General features: G+C 47.2%; 1 pseudogene; it reads left to right on the forward strand.

Moving 5' to 3' along the window:
• The first annotated feature begins 5,817 nt into the window (after positions 1–5,817).
• Positions 5,818–6,256, forward strand: LOC120842729 (annotated as a pseudogene).
• The last annotated feature ends 329 nt before the right edge of the window (positions 6,257–6,585 follow it).

Here is a 6,585-nt window from a genome sequence, read left to right on the forward strand (position 1 = left end):
TCGGCAACTGGGGCAACTGGGGCCACACCACCAAATGCATGGGACTGTATGGGAAAAACGAGAAAAAGTGCCGTTTCCCCCGTTTCAAAGCTGCTGCCGGCACTGAAACTGTTTGGCTGCTTTTCGATAAGCTTCTCAAATAGCTTGCGTACAGACATTAAAACTGACAGCCCTCGCAGTTCTTATCAATAAATATTTTGTGGTCGAAAGTGACTCCGCTGGGCGAAACATGCAGTGCAACTCAACGAGGCGAGAGTTACCTAGAATCATCGCGGAGTCGGTGGCGGTTTCGTTGCGTTAGGTTTAGCAGACGACAAGCTCGAAGGCTTTGCACCGCGTAATTCGGTCACTCTCGGAAAGCCGCTGTCGAGATGGAACTTCTTTGTGATTTTTAAACTACTGGGCTTCCCCGAGGACGGTCTCATTGCCGGCAAGTTTCTTTGTTTACTCCACTACGAGAGCCAGCTTGCCAGCTCAGCCGTAGGTGCTGCTGTAGGTTCGATTTTTGAACCAGTGTTCGAACGTTTGACAAATACCGATTCGATCTCCAAATACCCGACACAGGGATCGCAGCACACCATAAAATACTCGCCTCCGAACACAGCGTACATGCTACAATATTCTTACTTTTGCGTGTTTCTCCCATAGACTTGCGTGTATTGCCTAGTGTCAAGCAATGGCCGCCGGTGGCGACACCGACGGGCTCCCGATCCGCGATCCAGCCTACCACAATAGAGATCAGTGTGACTTCCTCAAAGTGTAGACACGACGATGTCGCTGAGGCCTCCCAGAAAGAGCTGCTCGAACCCGAGTACCAGCGGCATTTATTGACGGAAAAGAAGCACAACGGAGGCCGGCCGTGGTCGTCGTCGCTGCAGCACAGAGGTAAACTGTCTCAGTAGGCTAGTGTGTGCTAAAGCCTCCAAGTACAACAAAGATTGGCGAAGGTAAGCACAGCGCGCTCTGCCCAGTTCTTAGACAATTATTTCACTTGAAACGCCTGTGAAAGTCGCTACCGTAAATGCTTGATGCCTCACAGAGAGAAAAAAACAAAGACAGGTGTACCGTCTTGTCAAAGAGCAGGACCTCGACATTGTTGCATTGCAAGAAACTAAAGTCGGGAGTCAGGACTATACGGAGCGCATTTTGTGGCCCTTTACGGCACGCTACCACGTAAGCTTAAGTCATGCTGTGGGGACGTCTGCAGGGTGTGTCCTGATACTTACTCAGATTCTGGGGGCAGTGGTTCGAACGGTCACGACATGCTCATTTGGGCGGCTTATTGTCTGTGATTTTACATTCTCAAAGCGCAGCTGGCGGGTTACCTGCGTTTATGCGCCAACCAATGCTGATATCAGAAAACTTTTTTTTTCTTTTTAAAAGAAATACGGTGGTTTTCTTTTAAACAGAACGCATGATTATTTTTCTTGATGATTTTAATTGTTTATGTTCCGCACGTGATAAATCGAGTACAACCCTTTTTGGGGATGTTAATACGGTGGTTTTAAACAAACGTTTTAATGAGTACGGCTACGATGACGTTGGTGAGAGTTTAGGTGAAATGCAAAGCGCTCAATTTCTTTCACTCTCAAAGATCCGGTCATAACTGTTTTGGCATATTGTACGTGTAATTAGAAATTCTCTTTTAATGTTGCAAATAAAGTGTGATTCCCGTGTCATTCAGTGACCACACTCTGGTGACGTTCCCCCTGGCCAGTAGCAAAGAAAAGAGATGAACGTTTTAGTGGAGACTGCGCAAGTTAAATAGTAAACTAATGAACGATGAAGTATTAAAAAATGCCGTAAATGAAAGCGTAAGAATCTTTTTAATGGGCTATAATTAATTAAGCACTACAATGAGACTTGTTCAAGCAGGACGTTAAGATTCAAGCACCGAAAAGAGAAAGCGTAATTTAACCATAGAGAGAGAAAAAATACTTGCCAAACAATTTTAGATGCTTACAGAAGAAGAAAGTTGAATGCCAATGCCTGGCGTTTATAAAGATGACATCTGCACTGTGAAATACAGCTTGAAGTGTAAGACCAAGAGCAATATCAAGGGGCACTGGTTCGAGCACGAGCAGGAAGACTGCCCCTAGGCAAAGCACCAAAGAGAAGAGCACTTGGCACAAGAAAACGGTACGCTAGCCACAATGAGATTCCGAAAATTGTATCTAGAAGTGTAGTAACGAGTGATGGCGGCGGAATGAAAAGCGCGTTTTATGATTTCTATTAGCAGTTGTTTTTTTTATTGCCCGGTTGAAATAGATAAGTTTAAACGCGAGTTTTTGTTTCACCTGCCACGGTTATATAATAAAACGAAGGAAACTTTAGGGGCAAAAATAACTCTCGAAGAAGTAAAGAAAGCTAACGCTGATCTAAACTTCGAAAAATCTCCCGGCCCAGATGGCCTAACTGCGGCTTCGTACAAGGTGATCAAGAATGAAATCAGCCCAATACTATATCAGGTATATTGCAAATCACATGCACAAAAACTTTTGCCTCAATCCTTTACCCGTACACATAAAGTTATAATTCACAAAACAAATGACAGGATAAAACTAAGGCATGTATCTGCTTACAGTCCGATTAGTTTCACAAATGTTGATTAAAATATACTAATGAAAATATTAGCTAGACGACTGCGGTTTGTCATCACAGATATTGTCCGGCCCCACCAGGTGTGTAGATGAAAAGGCTGCACACAGTGCCTTACATACACACAGTTAGAAGTATTCTTGAATCATGCGACTGCATGCACAGAGTACTTGCCACGCTTCCGAATGATTTCGAAAAAGCCTTCGATCAGGTCTCCCATGAACTTTATATAATACTGGAGCATTTAAATGTTGGATCGATGCTGCTTGAAGGAGTACGCCTGGCGTACAAAGGGTGTTCTACACGTCTTATTATTAACAAAAATGTCAGTAAACACATTCAAGTAGGCCGTTTCGTGCGCCAAGGTTGTCCTATATATTACCCCTTCTCTTTTTCATCTTTATGGAATTTCTTCGAGAATATGAAGCGGTGGATTTACACTGCAAGCATGCGAGATACGAGCGTTGCCGTATGCCGATTATTTAGCCCTATTTTGTGTAGATAAAAATAGTATATCAAAGGCAGTGCAGATTGTCAAGGAATTTTGCAAATTATGTGGAAGTGTTGTAATTTGGAAGAAATGTATAGGTTCTTGGCATGGCGATTGGGATCCCATGCCTAGCTTATTTGAAAACTTGAGTTACCACGCCAGTTAAGTACTGAAGAGTCTCATTGGAAAGTTACTGTGACAGTGAACCGTAATGGCGGAAGCAGACCGTTGAACTTCGTAAAAAGAAGAAAAGTGGAAAGGAAGGAATTTATCAATGTTCGCACGTGCTACCTTAAGGAATTTCGTTTTGTCAGCAAGTTATGGTACGCATAGACCATTTGCAGTCTCTCCCAAGCGCCCCGGCGCGCGCGCGAGGAATCTTGGGATCGGTGTTCAGTCGGCCCCCGTCGTCTGGCTGCCCTCCGTTGGAATCGCATCACCTCGCCCTAGACGTCCTTTTCATCTTCGCTGCTTATACTTATTCTCCTCTTTCTTATTTAATCCAGTGTATTTTCCATGTTCATAAGTGTACCTATTTTGTTCAGCGCTTTGCATTTCTTCTGTATATTACATATTTTTGTGCATATTCCATCGTTTTCGACGCGGCCGTCGACGGACACCACGCCGCTTCGTTCGCCGCTCCCGAGGTGAGTACTGACTGTTGCCTTTACGCTCTATCCCAATCCTAGGCCGGTCATTTAACCCGTTTGCAGTCGCGAGAGAGTAGTTTCGAACATCAGTACAAATGTCACCGCTGTAAGCAGAGAAATAAATTAGTCATAACGAAACGAAGGCCAACATGCCTTCGCTTCGTGATGCGCTCGCTTTGTGAAATGTGAGCGTAGGATATCGAGTACTGCTTGCGTGCTCAACATTCGGGACGGTGCTTTGTCGTTGCGATCGTTTTGCCCTTCGGACGCTTGCGAAGCTGTACCAGCGGTTGGTGTGCCTCGGCAGCGCTCGTCAACAACCGTCCGCGCAGCATCACATCCTTCGCGTTCAGTTCTTCGTCGCGGCAAGGAAAAGGGGTTCTGACTGTGTTTTATGCATAGTATGGAGGAGATTCCATTGTTTATCGAAACTACAGTTCAGATAGCGCGCTCACTGTGGCGAGGCAATATTGCCCCTGCGAACCGCGCTAACGCAGCCGTGAACGCGTCCCGCGAGTGCATATCTTTATTGATCATCCCGTTTTCACGCAAGCGCGTGCCTATGAAATGCTAGACACTTTTAAGTGGCTCTGCGAACTGCTTCTCTTGCACGAACATTGGTGCATTGAAAGCTCGAGTGTCTTTGCTACTCCTGTGCAACACTTCACGGTCGTGCCAGCAGCTTTATGCTGCTGGCACGAAACAGATTATGGCCAAAACACGTTCTTCGTTTTCAGAGCTGCACTATATCATGGACACTGACAGGGCATCAGCAACAAGCAGTTCAGTGACACTGGAGATGCTTGTTCCTAACGCCAGTGCGCGGCTTCCTTTCAGAATGCTCCTTCAACTGGGTGATGTTCGAAAGCGCACAAGAAGTTGTAGATTACAAAAGCTGGCATGTTTGCCTAATAGCAAACACTTTTTTAGCACAAAGTTTACAGCAGGCTTTTTTGAGGGTTTGTTACCCTAGATTAACTCTTACTTCGCAAGTTTGGGTTAATTCTGTCAAAACAACACCAAGCCCATTAACGAACTCTGTTGGTCAAATTGCTGTCCTTCTTTTAAAACGCTGACTGAGCTGCCATTTTTTCAGGGAAGGCTATGGCGACACAGGATGTACCAAAGCCGCGCGAGCTACCACTTCCAGCAAGACCCTGGACCAAGCAACTGAAGGACGTTCCTTCAGCATTTTTGGAAAGCCACATCCAAGGGCATGGCCAAGCAGCTGGAGCACAGAAGCACACAAGTCCTGGCTACAAAATGTTCAAGGCTCGCAAAGTGCAGAGCATCTTCCTCTACATCACAATTGCATCAGAGACAATTGTCAAGGCCAACGTGGAGGTTTCCATGACCCTTACGAAGCGATACGCAGTGCATGCTGTGCTCTGCCAAGATGGGCAGGTCAGCAAGGCTTCCTGTTCCTGCAAGGCTGGATAAGGCGGTGTGTGCAAGCATGTTGCAGCACTTCTTTGGCATATGCTAGACCTGATAAAAGAGCGAAGGTCCTACATCCCGGATGCTTTGGCCTGCACTGAGGGAGCAAGGCAGTGGGACCCATCTTCTTAAAAGAGAGGTGCAAGTACGGTGTCGTTCAAGGAACTAGAATTTGTCAAGTACGACTCCAGCAACAAGGCGAAGAGTGCGAGAAAAACCACGGAAGTGCATGTGCACGTAGCGCAGGCAACCGTCAAGAGGCTGCATACAGATTTCATTGAGAAGGCAATATTCCCAATGTTTGCGGACGTGATGGGAGAAGCTGCCTTCGCACCCTTGCCAAGGAAGGTTCAGGAGCACTCGAACACAGATGATGGGGCCTCTGCAGCAAGGCTCAGCTTGTCCGTAAAAGAGTGCTGGAATCACCAGATGCCACCAAGCGATCCATGCACCCTTACTCTTACATAAGCTCAGCACCTGGAGGAAGAGACACGTGGCCAGAGCAGAAGTATGCTGTGGCACACGGAACGTGAGAAAAGGATCACGGCATCGCAGTTCGGAGACATAGTCAAACGACAAGCACCCGTGAACGAAAGGTTTCTCAGGACGATTTTCTCGGATGGACATGGCACAACACGTCACATGAGGGCGGGACTTCAGAATGAGGCGGCTGCTCTGAAGCGCTACAAGGCCAAGCAAAAGGTCCGTCTTCGGTGTTGACCTTTGCATCAACCCTGGCCTTCCCATGCTGGGGGTGTCACCAGACGGGCTGGTTTGGGACGAAGATATACAGGAGTACGGACTAGTCGAAGTGAAGACCGTGTCACGTACTATAAATGCGAACCTGACGATCTTCGAGCAGGTGATGAGCTGTGGGTTCGTGCAGTTTATCCATGCGGACAAGAGTGTCGACAAAAAGCACAAGCACTACTACCAGGTGACAGGACAACCTGCGCTCACAGGACTGGGTTGGTGTGACCTTGTTGTCAACTGGGCGAAGGACTGCTGGGTCACACGGGTGCCCTTTGACGAGGCACTCTGGGTGAACATTATGGTACCACGCCTGACAGACTTTTTTTAAATATCGGAAAAACTGAGTGTTGATCATAAAACTGTAGTGTCTTTTGTGGGCGGCGCTAGTGCCAAGTTTTGACACTTTTGGTAATCGGGTTGCAAACACTGTGCCCGCGTGGGTGGGCGACTCCCTACGTCAGCCTGCTGGTTTCGACTTCAACAACACCGATTCTTGGCCTACCTGGTTTAGGCAACTCGAGCAGTACGCTTATGCCTCCGGACTTCGCCAAGCACCACCGGACATTCAGGTGCGGACACTTCTCTACTGCATGGGCCCCGAGGCTCGGGTCCTTCTCGACATGTTCGGCTTGAACGCCGCCTCCTTGAACAACTACA

The sequence above is a fragment of the Ixodes scapularis genome, unplaced genomic scaffold (genome assembly GCF_016920785.2).
Source record: "Ixodes scapularis isolate PalLabHiFi unplaced genomic scaffold, ASM1692078v2 PGA_scaffold0__279_contigs__length_252992795, whole genome shotgun sequence".
In the NCBI taxonomy this organism is placed as follows: domain Eukaryota; kingdom Metazoa; phylum Arthropoda; class Arachnida; order Ixodida; family Ixodidae; genus Ixodes; species Ixodes scapularis.